We start from the raw sequence: 16,980 nt of genomic DNA on the forward strand, positions 1-16,980 counted from the left end.
CATTTAGTAATTTTGTCTTGCATTTTAATTGGAAATGCCCTGGTACAGGATAAAGAGCATGGATTTTGGGATCTGGCAGTCTTGAGTCAGGATTCCATATCTGCCACTAACAGAGTTACCTTCAGAGAGAGATTATTGCACCTTGGTTTTCTGTAAACAGGAGATAGGCCACCTATAACACATCTGTTTTGAATATTAAATGAGATAGCCATTAATAGATTAATGTATAAAGTGTCTGAAATGTATTAGCACTTAACAAACATTAATGCTCTCTCTTCCATCTAATCACATGCACACATGCCCACGCACACACACACACACATACACACACACACAAGTGGCTTTAATCAGTAACAGAAAGTGAAATGTTGATGAATCCTATTTTTTTTTATTGCAAAGTGTGTGAAAGCCAAGCATACTTGCAGAAACTGGAGATTATTTTTATTTACTCAGAGACAATACTGACTTTAAAGAAAACAAAATATCTAAACTAACAATGGAAGTATAAACATCGCCCTCAATGATGGTCATTGTGGTGTCCCTGTCTTCAGACAGTGGCCGCCTCTGTGCTTTAACCTGGACCAAAGCCTCTGAATTCTGCCGCCCTTAATGGTGACAGGCACCTGCAGGATAGCCTAAGTCCCCAACACCAGCATGGCCTCCAGGTTTTGGCGACAAGATTCCTCTCATCAGCATGTCTGCAACGCTCCTTTCTCTCAGGAGATATGTTGACTCATTATACCTATTTTTAATAAAAAGGCAAATTTAAGCCTTAATTTGTATTTTAAAATAAATTATTTTAAGGCACGGACCCACTAGGGAATTAGTTACAAATGGTTTTTAGTGGTACACATTTAATGAACATTTAACCAAAGAAAGAAAATTGCTGGTATGCATAATTTCTTTTTTTTAACCAGCTGAGTATTATAAATCCAATCTGTCCTTTCTCTTTAACTACTTTTGCCATAAAACCACTTATTTTACGGCTGTGGTGACATAGCACTGCTGTTTCACTTTATGATTAATAAAGTAATTAGCACCAGTTCTAATATTCTTAGCAAAAAGGCTGGGCTTTAGATATTTCTGTGGCACTAATAGGTTTTCTAAAGCTACGTGGCGCACATGGAAGATGGCCTGCTGGGGCCTGCAGAATGCATTTTCTAATGTACATCGTCAAGATCAATTGATAAATTACGTCAGTCTGGGTTAGTCATCACACAGAAAATATCATTAGAGATGAAAAAGGAATGAAAGGATGTGGGCAGGGGTAATTTGGTTTTCATTGTTGATTTATGTTATAGAACTATTCTTGTAGGCAATTACCAAAACACAAAATGCCAGGGAAAATAAAAAATCCTAGAAAAGAAGAGCCTATTACAACAAGATATGTGGTAAATGGACAAGAATGATAGCACTTTTGAAACAGCATCCCACGGAGTCCAACTGGGGAGCATATTTCTGACTCTGCACACAGTGTCTTTGGGGCCACGCCAAACGCAGAACTGGATCATGAGCTCCGTTACGTCCTTCCTTCTGAAATGTGTTTTCTTAGTGTGTCTTTGAGGACAATGCAGGGGTGCAGGTCACAGCAAGGGTGTGCTGGGAAGAGAGCCACCGTGGTCCGAGGAATTACAGTGTTGATTCCTCTTGGAAACGTGAGTATGCTGAGCTCATTCACAAGGGAAACTCTGGGCCCTTTGTAGTTGCAAAACTAAAAATAAAAAATTGCATTTATGCATGGACATTGCTGAAAAACAAACCCCCTCTGTTTTCAGGGCTTGCCTTGGAAATCTATTGAAGCAATTTGATTCCTGGGACAGGATATAAATTTTCTTACCAGCCTTACAATCGTTGACCTCATTGCCCTTTCATAATTCATTCATTCATTCAATAAGCATTTACGCTATGTCAGTCCTGGGCTTGGCCTTGGGGAGACAACGATCCTTGCTTAGGGAGCCCATAGTGTGTCATAAATAATAGTTTGGGCTCTGGAGTTAGACAAACGTGTATCCAGGTGTTGCTACTTATTGGCTAAGTGACTTTGGATATGTTACTCACACAAGCCAGATCTAAAATGGGGACAATAAGTATACCTACCTCATAGGGTTGTTGTGAGGATTAAATGAGGTAATGCTAGCTAAGGGGCTGCAGAGAATATCACGCATTATGTGTGTTCAATTAAATAGAAGCTATCACTAGTATTAAGATCATGCTGCTGATTCAGGACTATGCAGAGACACACTTTGAGCTGCTTCTCTGGTGCTAGAAATGAATTCATATAGAGTCATCTGAGCTTTCTCCTTGGTGTCTCCTTGGGATCTATTGTGCATATCTGCAAATAGTTTTCTCTGATCAGAGAAAAATCAGCAATTGGTAGAGATTGAATAAGATGCCAATACTGATCAGCCCAGGACTCCATCAATCAAACTACCCAATCCAAACAAACCCTGTTAGGGATGCTGGATACTTCCTCTCTCTTTCCTCCTCCCCCTCCTCTTTCCCTCTTCTTTCTTTCCTCTCCTCTCCCTTCTCATTCTCATCTAGCACCTAAATTCTCCTCACCCCCTCCTCTCTCCTCCCCACTGCCTGGTCATGTGGCATACCCTTAGATTCTGCTATAGTCTGAATATTTGCATCCCACCAAAATGCATAGGTTTAAAGCCTAATCCCCAATGTGATGACACTGGGAGGTGGAGTCTTTCGGGGGAATGATCAGGTCATGGATGGAGCCCTCATAAATAGGATTAGTGCCCTTATAAAAGAAGCCTGAAAGAGAACTCTTGCCCTTCTACCATGTTGAGGACACAGCAAAAAGGTGCCATCCATGAACCAAAAAGTGGGCTTTCCCCAGACACTGAATCTGCCTCAAACTTGGACTTCCTAGCCTCCAGAGCTGTGAGAAATCCATTTCTGCTGTTTATAAGGTACCCAGTCTGTGGCATTCTGTTATAGCAGTCCAAACAGACTGAAACAAATTTGTTTCCATTTTCCATAAGGAAAGCATGGCACCTCTCATGGTTCTGAACAATCCCCAGCCCTCAGGAGCCAAACATGAGTGAAACAAGAGTCAGCTGCTCAGAAGGAAAGTGAGTATAATTCACCAACACAAATTCCTCAGAGCTGGGAGGTGCATCAGAGACACTACCCAGCCCTTTGTCTTCAGGAGGGAAAGGTCTCATTTCCTTTCTCAGATTAATCTGGAGAGGTGGAGAAACCTGCCCAAAGCCGCACAGGTGTCGGGGTGGAGGTGAGTTACAAGCCCGGCCTCCTCCTGAGGCCAGACTTTCCAGCCGTCCTGCAGCTCAATGGTGACAACACACCCCTGGGTCACTGCTGCACCTGTCACTCCTTAACTGCTGCTTTTCCGAGGGCTTGAGATGCTTTGCTTGAGATGCTTTTTTCCCCTGTAAATGGTCAGGCGCAGTGGCTCATGCCTGTAATCCCAGCACTTTGGGAGGCCGAAGCAGGTGGATTACCTGAGGTCAGAGTTTAAGACCAGCCTGGCCAACATGATGAAACTCCATCTCTACTAAAAATACAAAAATTAGCCAGGCATGGTAGCACATGCCTGTAGTCCCAGCTACTTGAGAGGCTGAGGCAGGAGAATCACTTGAACCCACAAGGTGGAGGTTGCAGTGAGCCGAGATCGTGTCACTGCACTCCAGCCTGGGTGACAGCAAGAGTCCATCTCAAAAACAAACAAACAAAAAAATACTTGGGGATACATTTGAACTTATCTGTGCTTTCTTTTCCCCCCAAAGACACTATAGTCAACACCTAAATTCATTGTGTCTTCAGCCATCTCTCACCAGTTTCTAAAATGGTGTTGGTTCACGAGAGTCACCTAGTCATGGGGTGAATTGGTGCCCATCCCTGTGGTGAGATGCAGGGAGGTGGGGACTTCCAGGAGGACCTGTTCAGGAGCAAGGAGACTGACGGGAGGGCTGGACACCTGGCCTCCAGATCCCTGTGCCCGCTCACTGCCTTGGTCTGACCTGCAAGCAAAGTGGCTAGCCTGGTCGGGGGGCCAGCCCCAGCTCAGGACCCACACAGCTATGTGCTGGGGCTCAAATTACCCAACAGCCTTTTGAAATGCTCAAAGAAGCTCTCAATCACCATGCTTGTGCATCTGACTATCCCAGCTTTGCCCATAAACTCCCAACCAGACGCCTCTGTTCATCACTTGGTCTTGGCAAGAGAGGCCAAGTGGAATTCCAACAGTCACTGAGGAGCAGAGGGAGGCTTCCAGAAGGAGGTACATGACTAAATATTTTGGAAATTTCTCCTGCCAGTTTCTCTGTCTCCTCTACCACCCCTGTTTCAAGACATAGAGGACATCATCCTGTCACCCAAAGCAAGACCGCATTTTAAAATTAAACTTGAAACAAGCACATACTTCTGATCTTCAACTCACTCTCACCCAGCCAGAGCATTTACACTCCAGCCAAACCCTCCACACTACCTGCCTGCAGCAACTGCTTGGAGTGGGATCCTCTAGAAATTAAGAGGTTTAACCCCACACAGACACTCACTGTCCCCCAACATGTGTGCACACACACACACAAAATCGTTTGTCAGCCCAGCCAAAGGCTGGTCATCATGTCTTTGTGCCCAGAGTAAGAAACAAAGCAGCTATTTCTACTAAAATCAAGAGACCGAGCAGACCCTTCCCCAGACACCTGGAGAGACGGCTGAATCTTACCTGGCCTCATCATCCCATAAAAGGGCAAGGGAAGCCATTCTGGCAGATTTTCTCTCCAAGCCTCATTGAATTCTGGCCTACCCCAGGGACAGGAAGTCAGCGCTACCGCTGTGTGAGCAGCTGGTGTGGCCATCCATCAGCCTGCTGCCCCCTCTGACAACTCTCACACATGCCTGTGGTGCTGGAGGGTTCCTTCAGGCAGGGACACCTATGCACCATCCCAAAAGAAGCATGAGGTCCCTAAAAGGTCATCAGAGCCAAGGCTAGTCTGCCTGACCAGCAGTGATGGCCTAAACCAACATCTTTTAACTCGTCCTGGGTGCAGGGCCGTGAGCAGCTCCCCCAGCCCCTGTGGGCCCCATAGAGGTCCCTCTTTCACCCTGTGCCCTCTCTGCCCTCCCCCTCTTCCAGTGGCCTGTGTTCTTCTCCTCATACCATGCCAGGATGGTGGGCAAGGGGCTGTGCATGTCCAAAGGCTGTTGGTAGCTCCTGAGAAACTCGGCACTGTAAATGCCAGGGCTGAAAGCGCTCATCAGAGCATGGCATGCTGAGCTGATCTGGGTTGGGCAGCCCTCCACCCACACCCGGGCTGTGCTCCGCTCTCTCCTGCTGTGCCAGGGCTGCAGCCTCAGGTCCTGCCAGTTGGCTCTGGGAGTGCAACCACAGAGAATAACGTCCTGGAAATCCTCCCACCTCACCACCACTTACACACTCCACACACCCACACCACACAAACACACACACTGCACACACACCATGCACACACAATGCATACCATCCACACCACCCACACAACACACCACACACCCATATCACACATATACACCACATACACATACCCCACAACACACCACACGCACCACACACACCACATATACCGCACACCATGCACACACAACACACACTACCCACACCACCCACACAACAAACACACTACACACCACATCACACACTTACACCACATATAGACACTGCACCACACACAACACGCACATACACTACATACACTAATTGTACCACACACCCACACAGCACACAACCACACACCACACACCTACATCACACACAACCACACACCAACACCTACATCACACACAACCACACACCAACACCTACATCACAACTACACACACACTGCACCACTCACCACACACAACACACACACATACCACACACAACACACACCCACATCACACGCATACACCACATACCCACAACACACCACACACACCACACCACCACACACACCACACCACACACACACACCACAAACACGACACATATCACCCACACCACCCACACAACACACCACACACCCACATCACACACATGCACACCATACCACATACACACAGCACAGCACACACACCACACCACCACTTACACACTCCACACCACATACCACACACACACCACACACTACACATTACATACATACCACACACCACACAACCACACACACCATACCCACCACATACCACATACGCACACTACACGTAACACATACACCATACCACAAACACCACACATTACACATGTACCACACACACTATATATACCACACATACCACACACACAAAACACACCACATACACACTACACACAAACCATACATAAAACACACCACAAACACAAAACACACCACATACACACCAAACACATACCACACATACACCACACACAGCACATACCACACACACAAAACACACCATACACATACCACACACATATTATACACAACACCACGTACCACACACACAAAACACACCATACACACACCACACACACATTATGCACAACACACCACATGTACCATACACACCACACATCCCACACACACAACACACATGCCACAATACTACATACCACATCCACACACACACACTTCATACACAGAGATACACACACCACACACCACTCACATCACACTCCACACACATGCACACACACACTCACACAAGAAAGGCCTTCTTTTCATTCTCCTTCAAGACCTGAGTCAGATGCTTGCCGCTCCTCTGCAGCCTTGCCTGTCCCTCTCAGTGCCGTAAGTCTCTTCCTCACCTTCGCTCCTATAACACTTCCTTTATACCTAAGCTTGCTACTCTCCTGAGAATATCTGAGATGGCTATAAGCTCCCTGAGGGCTGGGACCTGGACTTTCTCCTGTTTGTATTCCTTGTGAGCCTTGCAGAGGCCTGCATAGTTCTACACTCCATAAACATTTGTCAAATTAGAAATCAAAGACAATGTTCCCCCAAGAGAAATCTGGGCTCAACTCCATCTCCATAAATGATGCCAATTTTAGATGTGGGGGGGACATTAGTTTGCTAGGGCTGCCATGACGTAGTACTACAGGCTGGGTAGCTTAAACAACAGAAATTTATTTCCTCACAGTTCTGAAGGCCGGGAAGTCCAAGATCGAGGTGTCAGCAGGGCTGGGCTCTTTGGGCGCCTCTCTCCTTTGTTGGAAGATGGCCACCTTCTCCCTGAATCTTCCCATGGTCTTTCCTCTACATGTCTGTGTCCTAATCAGCTCTTCTTACAAAAACAACAGTCATATTGGATTGGGGCCCATAATAACAACCTCATTTTAACTGAATTACCTCTTTAAAGACCCCAGCTCCAAAACCAATCACATCTTGAGGTACTAGGGGCCAGGACTTCCGCATATGAATTGGGGGACGTCAATTAGCAGCACTTACAACTTTCATGATGTCCTTCCAGGCACAGCCAGCAGCTACTACCCCAAAGCCACCCATGGCTACAGCCTCTACTTGTCTCCTCAGGGCATGACTTCCTGTTCCTTGACAGAGGTTCTTGTCTGACCTTAATATTTTAAGATAAATTTTCCAATCTCCACAGCAGTTTTTGTCTTCTGGAGAGTGAATTCTGTGGTGAATCCTGTGGTCAACAGCTCACCATGAGGTTCACCCATGGTCAGCAGGTAGATGAGTGTGGCAGACATGCTTCACCCTATTTCTGGGTCCATTTTCACTCTTCCCTTCTGCCTTTTTGCCTTCATTTGCTCGACTTTGAATTTATGTTGGTCAAATGTTATGCATCGTAATAAGCTGTCTGGAATGCTTTCTGGAATAAAGAAGAGTATAATGTATGCTGTCAAATTTCTGTTGGTCAAATCTGATGCATCGTTATAAGATCCCTGGAATGCCTTCTAGAATAAAGAAGAGTATCATGTGTGCTGTTGTCAGCAGGCACCACTACCTCTCCCTTCTAAGAATGGGAACTGTGCTTCCCAAGACCCCCTTCTGTATATGTTTGGTTTTTTTTAATGAGAGGAACTTGTATGATATTTGGAAGGCTGAAAGGAAGTGGAAGCCATCAGTCTTCAGAGATGGTTGCAGCTGGAAGTGTGGACAGATGAGAGATTCCCTGCGGCTTCCTGGCAAGCCCCTCATCATTGCAGGCTGAGACGGTTGGTGTTGGGGGCTCCTCGGGAATCTCAAGAATTCTAGGCAAGCTTTTGAAAACCAGCTGCTTTGGGGCTGCAGGCTGAGATTTCAGGGTAACTCCTTTGACTTTCAGGGACAATTCCCCAAATGCTGGCAGCAGCTTCTCTCATCTGCACTCTCCTAAGTCTTCTAACTTGTGTATAAGCTCCTGCTTGACTTTTAAACCCTTTATGTGCAGAACATACAGTGGCTTCTGTGTTCCTCACCAAATCCTGTCTGATACCTACATAAGTCATAAAAATAAGCTACCATACCCTTGTACACTGATGGTGGGAATGTCAAATGGCACAGCCACTGTGAAAAACACTTTGATGATTCCTGAAAAAGTTAAACATAGATTTACCATATGATCCAACATTCCACTTATAGGTATATACCCCAAAGAATTAAAAGCAGGAACTCAAACGAATACTTCTATGCCAATGTTCACAGCAGCACCATTCACAATAGGTGGGAACAACCCAAGTGTCCTTCCACAGATAAATAGATAAATAAAATGTTGCACGTACATACAGAGGACTTTATTCAGCCATTAAAAGGAATGGAATTCTGATACATGCTGCAACATGGGTGAACCTTGAAGACATTATGTTGAGTGAGAGAAGCTAGACACAAAGGGGAAAATATTATATGATTCCACTTACATGAAATATCCAGAATAGGCAAATTCATAGAGACAAGAAGTAGATTAAAGGGTACTAGGGTCTGGGGGAGGGGAGAATAGAGTGTTTTTACTGGGGACAGAGTTTCTACTTGAGATGATGAAAAAGTTTTGGAGAAAGATAGTGGTAAGGGTAGTACAACATTGTGAATGTACTTAATGCCACTGAATTGTGCACTTAAAACAGGTTAAAGTGGTAAATTTTATATTACGTTTATTTTACCACAATAAAAAATGCATGTTTAAAAAATCCATTGTGGTGGCAGCAGAATTCTAGACGTCACCTGGGTATATTCAGCCCGTTTTATTACAAGTAGCCAATGTGTATAGACTGAGGACACACAGTACATACAGGTTACCAAGTACATGTCTCCAGAGAGACAGACAGAGTCCCATCTCAACCAGCTGTAGGGAAAAATCCTACTGAGATGATGGTGTTTATTCTTCCATCCTAGTCCTCAAATCTAACCAACGCCCAGAGTAAGCTTTCCTTCCCTGATTCAAAACTTCTTTTCTAGATAACTGAGCCTCCTTTTCTCTTTAGTACACCCTATCTTAGCCCCCACACCGTTTACCTGTTTCTAACCTGCCTCAATCCCTAGTCCAGCGTGAGTGGCTTCCCAAGAACCTTTCGATCCCTGGGTTTCTAAGACTGAAACCCTTGTGTTTTTTTTTTGACTAATATTCAGCCTCCCATATAGACATTTACCTTCCTCTTTAGACTACTATGTTCTCATTTCCAAAGCCATTGGCCTACACATAGAGGAACTGCCATAGTTCATTAATGAGCCAAGTCACAGTGTGTGTGTGTGTGTGTGTGTGTGTGTGTGTGTGTGTGTGTGTGTGTGAGAGAGAGAGAGAGAGAGAGAAAGAGAGAGAGAGAGAGAGCGCTCACCCCAGCCCACATAGTTCATTATCCCAATAAAGCAAAGCTACTATCCTTTGACATACACTTTTGTATAGCTGCTCTTCACTACATCACTTTGCTCAGGACCATGGCCCAAGACAACCTGGTTTCAATTCTACAAGGTTTACATCCAGCCAGTGTATTATCATAACCCTTTAAGGGAGTATTCTCCATGTGTGTAAGTGAATCTTACCCCCTTTGTTTCAGTCCCAATCTAGATTACCATATATGTTTGCTTCTTTTAAAGAGAATTAAACTCTAAACTGTGTTGGTGATGGCCAAGTCCTTATTTGAATTTAGGGTTATATGAAAACCACCTTTGGCATCAGGAGCCCTTGACTTTCTTGATTTTCTACTGACCTGCTTTGGGAATTGAATGTATTATTTCTCTAAGCCTGAGATTCTTCCATGTTAAAAAAAAAAAAAAGAAAAAGAAAAAGAAAAAGAAGCAGCAGGAAGTGGGATTTGAATTGGTGAGTGATTAGGTTCTTTGCAGTTCTAGGAGCTTTTTATATGGTCAAAGCAAATCCTAGATCTTCCCTGTTGTGGAAGCCCCTCTGTTTCAGGTGCGCAGCAGGCACAACAAACAGTGTCAGGGCAAGGCAAGAGCCACAGAGAAGGTTCCAGGCACAGAGAGGTCATGTGACCTCAGCTGAGTCCTCAAACTGATTCAGATGTCACAGCTTCTCCCATAGACCACATTGCCTTTTTTCTGCCCACCTGGTTGGCTCACCTCAAGTATTTTCAGTCTTATTAACACGGAGCCTGCTATCATTACATAGTTTTGTGATGGGACATCTCTCTAGCTCGTATACAGAATCTGTAATTTACAAAACAGCCTAATTACAAGATCCTCCATAGAAACATACTCTGGTGAAAACACTCACCTCTGGCATAACTGTATAACAATTGTATAACAGGAGAAGAGTCTTTGTAGGATGGAGCTACTGGTGGGCCTGGCCTCACCCGGGTGCTAGACCTCATCCTAAATAGATTCCTTCTCTCTTACCCTCTCCACCACCCTCTCTTTAATAGCAAAAACTCTGGCCCATGTGGCCTCTGTGCTAAATTACCTCCCAAACTTAAATGCCATTCAAAATCCTATTTTCCTCTTAGGAGAAGATGTATTATCTATTTCCCTTCTCTCTAAGAATGTCTGGCCTGTATACAGATTGTCTTCCTGGGTAATGCATTCCTGCACTCCCAGCTGGCTGGCTTTTAATCTGGACCCTATCAAAATACACAGCATTTGGGGCTGTGTTTTCTATGGCTATACGAGTTCCTGGATTTCCATCCAAACTGCCTACCCCAGCTCATTTACACAATGCAAAGGCAACAGGATATCGTGCAATGAAATCATTCTCACATCTGTCTTTGGGGTTGTAAAGTACTTTGCAAAATCTTAGAGCCCCTTCTTCCCTTATCCTCACTGGTGGAGAAACAGTGTGGTTCACACCTGAGTGTGAGCTGCTCACAGCTATGATTGGACCCTGGACCTGGACTTTTAGTCTCAGGTACCCCGCCACCGCACTGTGAAAACAGGCTGGCCACTTAGGATCTCAGTTCTTCATCTTTAAAGCAACAGATAAGCCTAAACCATCTCCATGGCCCCTGCATTAGGTTAAAGATAAGTCTGGCTGCTGAAATAGACCCAAGACGACAATGCTTGACCATTGTCTCACACACAAAAGCTGAAGCTGGGTTTAATGGCTCTGCTCCATGATGTCTCGGTGGGGCTCAGGTATCAGGCACCTGTTATTTTGCTCTGTCATCCTAGAGGTTTGGTCTTGTCCTCTGGAGTGGGGAATTGTCATCTGAGACCAAGAGGTTTGGTCTTGTCCTCCGGAATGGGGAAAAAGGAAGCAGAAGCCACACTCTGTCTTTTTAGAGAAATTTTACTAGTGCCTCGGAACTTGGACACATGGCCACAATTGCCTCCCAGGTGTCTGGGAGACTATGTGACCAGATAAAAACTCTATTACCAAATAAGAAGAAGAGATTGAATACTGGGGCCACCTAGGATTGTTGGCCACAGACCTTCTCAGTTGTACCATTCTGAGTCTATGAGATCATGGGTCCTCACCCATGGGGTGAGGGTGGGGCAGGGGACATGAGAATCACAGCAGAAGCAGACACTGTAGGAGTCTCCAGGGACAGTGACTGCAACTGCCACACTTGCAAGTGCGAGATAATTCAAAGTTGAAAAGAGAATGTGCCTAATGTTTTTTCAGAGACAGGGTCTCACTCTGTTGCTCAGGCTGAAATGCAGTGGTGTGATCATAGCTCCCTGCAGCTTCAGACTCCTGGGCTCAAGTGGTCCTCCTACCTCAGCCTCCCAAAGTGGTTGGATAACAGGCATGGGCCACCTTATCAGGCTTGTGCATAATTTTATTTAAATCAACATACACATTTAGCTTCTACCACCTGTATACAGATTGTCTTCCTGGGTAATGCATTCCTGCACTCCCAGCTGGCTGACTCTTAATCTGGATGCTATCAAAATATATGGCATTTGGGGCAGTGTTTTCTATGGCTGTGCTAGTTCCTGGATTTCCATCCAAACTGCCCACCCCAGCTCATTTACACAATGCAAAGGCAACAGGATATCGTGCAATGAAATCGTTCTCACATCTGTCTTCAGGGTTGTAAAGTAATTTGAAAGATCAAAATGAAGTTTACGAGTTAATTTCAACAAATATTTGTTGGCACCTACTGTGTACCAGGCACCAGAAACACAAAAATGAATATGACCCATCCATGCCTTCCCTCAAGGCACCTGTATGCTAGTGAGGAAATAGAGCCCAAATATGAAAGTTCCCCATCACAGCATAAGTGCTTTTGTAAAGGTGAACTCTGGTGCTGCACTCTCTGATAGAGGAGAGAAAACTAAAAATCTGAGAGAACTATTGAGTAACACAAGCAGAAACAACCAGGTCCTAAAATAGGTGCTAAGGATGATGGCATTCTAGTAGTGTTGATCAGGAAGGAGAAAGATTTCTGCAGGTTCAACATGAAAGGCAGGCCTTATTTGAGGGAGTCGACCTTAAAAGCTGAGCAGAAATGCAGTGGTGGAAGGGGAAGGTGGTAAATCATCAAAAAGATTTTGTCTGAAATGTTTAAATGAAGGCATCTAGAGATTCCTATGTCAGACAGAGTTGAAGAAAAGAGACACCTTCTTGAGTTTTAACCCTTACTGCAGAAGGTCAAGTAAAGCTCTTTAAATGTCTTTCATGGTCCACTTGTAAAAGTTCTCAGCATTCCTTATAACATGGTTTTTATAGGTTCATAATAACTCCATAAAGAAGGGAAGAAAGGAGAGAGAACCTGGAGCTCAGAGATGTTAGGGAAGCTGGCCTGGGTACACCTTCCATAACAGCACAGCCCTGACTCAGGCATTCTGGCCTCAGATCTTGTGTTTCTTGCAATGGGCCTAACTACTCTTGAAAAACGAAAAATCAAAATTCAAGCTGGGCTTGGTAGCTCACACTTGTAATCCCACACTTTGAGAGGCCAAGGCAGGAAGATCGCTTGAGGCCAAAAGCTTGAGACCAGCCTAGGAAATAAAGCAAGACCCCTGTCCCTACAAAAAATAAAAATAAGAATTAGCTGGGCAAGGTGGTGCACACCTGTAGCCCCAGCTATTCAGGAGGCTGAGGCAGGAGGATCACTTGAGCCTAGGAATTCAAGGCTTCAGGGAGCTATGATTGCGCCACTGCAATCTAACCTGGGTGACAGAGTAAGAACCTGTCTCTAAAATAAATAAATAAATAAATAAATTCACACAATCTGAGCAGAAGGAAGTGGATTCGGAGTGACCCAGCAGACAGAAGCCAGGGGCTTTGGGACAGGGACACCCAGCATGGTGACCTGCCTCTAATGGCTAATACTCCTTGGCTAGGAGGCTCAGGTCTTGAAGTTTAATCCTCAGGATGTCCAATTATATATGCCTCAGAGCCATCTTCAAGACTGAAAACAACCAAAGGAATCATACAAAGAAATTCTACACTTGAAGATTACTCCGTCCCTGGAAAGGAATTCTTTGGGAGATTGTCTAATTCTGGTAGAAAGTCTACAGCTTTGAGGGATGGTGAAATCTGCTGCGGGGCATACAGGACAGGATGCCCTCTTGAGACTTTAACCCTGTGATAATATGAGCCCATTGCCATACTGTTGCTAGGACAAGTGACCCTGCCCATTGTCACCCAGGCCATAGCACTCTCTGCCCACAAAGAGAACTAGTTCACAGGCCACTTTCTCTTTAATCCATGAGAAAAAGCAGCGTGATAGGACTGTGGGCAGAAATCCAATTTTAAAAGGATTTCAAAGGATGCAAATTGTTTCCTGGAGAAGGGCTAATGACAGCTAATAGGCCAGTCCTGGTTAACAGGCAGATGACCTAGCTGCAGTTTCCTATTTCTGTTGGCCATAATCACAATTTACATCTGCTATTTTCATCCTCCTCCCGTATTATTGGCAGTGCAGCCACATTTTCACTCCTACTTCTCCCAAAGGACGTCAGCATGCCTATTTTACATAGGTATACAAAAGCATAAGCTTTCCTTTATCAGCCTAATGGGAAACAAACCTGCCCAGGTCTAAGCTTGCTATCCTACCTGATTGTTCCAATGTATATCCACCATCCAGTTTGGATTGTTCAAAAGCAAAGGAAATGGGGTTGCTTTAAATTTATGAACTGACAAGGTTCTGAGTAATGGTGAATCACAGCTCGATATTTCACTTAAACCTCAGACATGAAGCTGGCTCCTGCTGCAGCTCTTTCTGGGTCATACGAATTCATCAGAGAATTGCTCATGGCCCTCAGCCCCGAGCTAGGATGGAGAGCTGGATGAGGCCAAGGTCAGCCATGCCCAAGGAGAGAGGCTGCCATGCATCGGAAAGATGCTTCAGAGGACAAAGACATCAGCCCAAGTGTTGGGCAAGCAATGGAAGGCAGTGGGGGTGGATTTCTGAGAATATAGAAAAAGGGAATAAAAATTCTTGCTTGATTGTGCAGGAAATGGATGCAATAAAGGAGTCCAACAGCATGAACCCGGGTAGACATTGTCTTGGATTCACCTCGAAGTCCTATTCTTATCATCCTCATGTTGTCTCACTCCCTGGACACTTTCCCCACCTAGAGCCCTGTGTATGCTTAGAAGACTCCAACTCATCTTTCAAGAACCTGCAGAATGTGACCTTTCTTGAGATCCCTGCCTCAATTTCCCCAGAACTTTTTAGTTTGAATCCATTTTTACCATGATGCTTTATAAAGAATTGTTTTTATTTCTACCTCCCCCACTAGACAGTGATGGTCTCAAAAGCAAGGATGGTTCTCATTCATCTTTATACCACCAATTATTGGCGTAGTGCTTAACAAATGCCTTTTGGATAGAGAGCTCAGAGTGAATAAATAGAAAAGGGAAGGAAAAATGAAAAAAGGGACGAAGGGAGGAGGAAAAAACTGGGAGAGTTTCATTTTTCAACTCAACAAGATTATTTCTTAAATCAGATGAGATGATTCAGGCTGGGTTGTACTAGCAGGGAGAAAAGGGTAATTACATTTTAAATCTGCTTTGAATACTATTGATAAGACTCTACATTTTATGGGCTTTACTGACAAGAAAAATAAAAAGACCTGGTAAGAGAGTCAAAGAACGAATTTAAAATGAGATGATCTTGTTGTAGATAATATGCTACCCTGCAACCTTAGCTGCCTGCCTGCCTGAAGATTCTCAGTCCTTTGCTTGTCCATTCCAGTGAAGCAGGATAGAAAAGAACTGTGCAATTTTGCTCACCACTTTGATCTCTCGGGGTGCTGGGAGACTCCCCTATTGAAGGAATCTGAGGGATCCTGACAGGTTTCCAAACACCTACCTCACTACTGTCAAGATGGGCCCAGACCCTCCTGGAGAGATGAAATGAGGCAATAGAGTGGTTTGGAAGACCATACTAAAACTCTTTTCAAGGGGTGGCATGTGGAATGCCACAGCCCCTTCAATTTGAGAGCTTTGTCCTTCTGTATGCCTGAATGAGTTTTCCTCTTCTCACATCCAGTTGGAATGAGGGTGCTCCAGAAGGCATTTCTACTCACAAGTCCTGCCATAAACACAGAGATGGCTCTGCATTAGCTTCTAGAGATGCTAAGGAGAATAGAGACTTTCCACCACCTTGATGTGTAACCATGGAGCAAGGGTCCAACTTGAGAGGAAGTAAAAGTCACTGGCTCACCTTGAGATTCATGAGTGAGGGTTTGGGGATGTGATAGTTAATTTTATGGATCAACTTGCTGGGCCACGTGGTGCCCAGATGTCAGGTCAAACATTACGGTGGGTGTTTCTGTGAGGGTATTTTAGATGAGATTCCCATCTAAATTGGTGGACTTTGAGTAAAGCAGTTGTGGGTGGGCCTCATCCAATCAGGTGAATGCCTGAATAGAACAAAAACACTAGTGTCCCCAAGCAAGAGGGAATTTTCCAGCAGACTGCCTTCAGACTCCATCTGCAATGTGAGTTCTTCCTGATTCTATAGTAGACTGCCCTCAGACTGGAACTGGAATGTTGGCTGTCCTATATCTGCACCCAGCAGAATTTGGACTTGCCAGCCTCCGTAATCATGTGATCCAATTCCTTATAATAAATCTCTTTCTACACATATAACAGAACCAATTTCCTATTGGTTCTCTTTCTTGGAGAGCCCTAATATGGAGGCTGAGGGAGAGTGAATGATAGACTCACTGGCTGTCAATTTGCTGAGAAACTGAATATACAAATAGACAACAGCCAGACTATATATCAAAATAGAACCCTAACCCAGTCTACAGCAACTATTCCAGAAACCTAATCCATTATCTACAATAACCAGCCCAGGAAGACAGCTTGCTATCTATAAGTCAGATTGTAACAGATTAGACCACTATCTCTAGAAACCATCCCAGGAAGCCAGACAATAATCCCTGTAACAATTGGCCCCAAACAGCCAAGACTTGATTTATATCTGACAGCTTCCCTAATAATTGTCCCCACTTCCAACTCAGGACCAACCAGAGAGCCCAGTATGCTCCCCTAACCAATTACATAGATTGTCACACTATGAGATGGCCTGTCCACAGCTTTTCCATGCTAACAGCCTCCAATCAGGGCACACCTGAAGCTTTGCCTTTTATCCACTATAAATGATTTCCCACTCCGTGGCCTACCTTTGAGTCTCTGTCAAAAGCAAATGATGATGGTTGATTCTCTTGA

General features: G+C 44.7%; 2 long non-coding RNA genes across 2 annotated transcripts in view; both read right to left on the minus strand.

Moving 5' to 3' along the window:
- The window catches only part of LOC109027955 (uncharacterized), a 120,907-nt gene that overhangs the window by 89,548 nt on the left and 14,379 nt on the right, over nucleotides 1-16,980 (minus strand). The gene's annotated exons all lie outside the window — the stretch shown is intronic.
- Nucleotides 371-14,445, minus strand: LOC134759076 (uncharacterized). Its single transcript, XR_010134949.1, has 3 exons — nucleotides 14,353-14,445; nucleotides 7,305-7,788; nucleotides 371-1,711 (listed from the first exon to the last, which is right to left on the minus strand). It is a non-coding gene; the product is annotated as an uncharacterized lncRNA (long non-coding RNA).

This window comes from Gorilla gorilla, chromosome 7 (assembly GCF_029281585.2).
Source record: "Gorilla gorilla gorilla isolate KB3781 chromosome 7, NHGRI_mGorGor1-v2.1_pri, whole genome shotgun sequence".
NCBI lineage: Eukaryota > Metazoa > Chordata > Mammalia > Primates > Hominidae > Gorilla > Gorilla gorilla.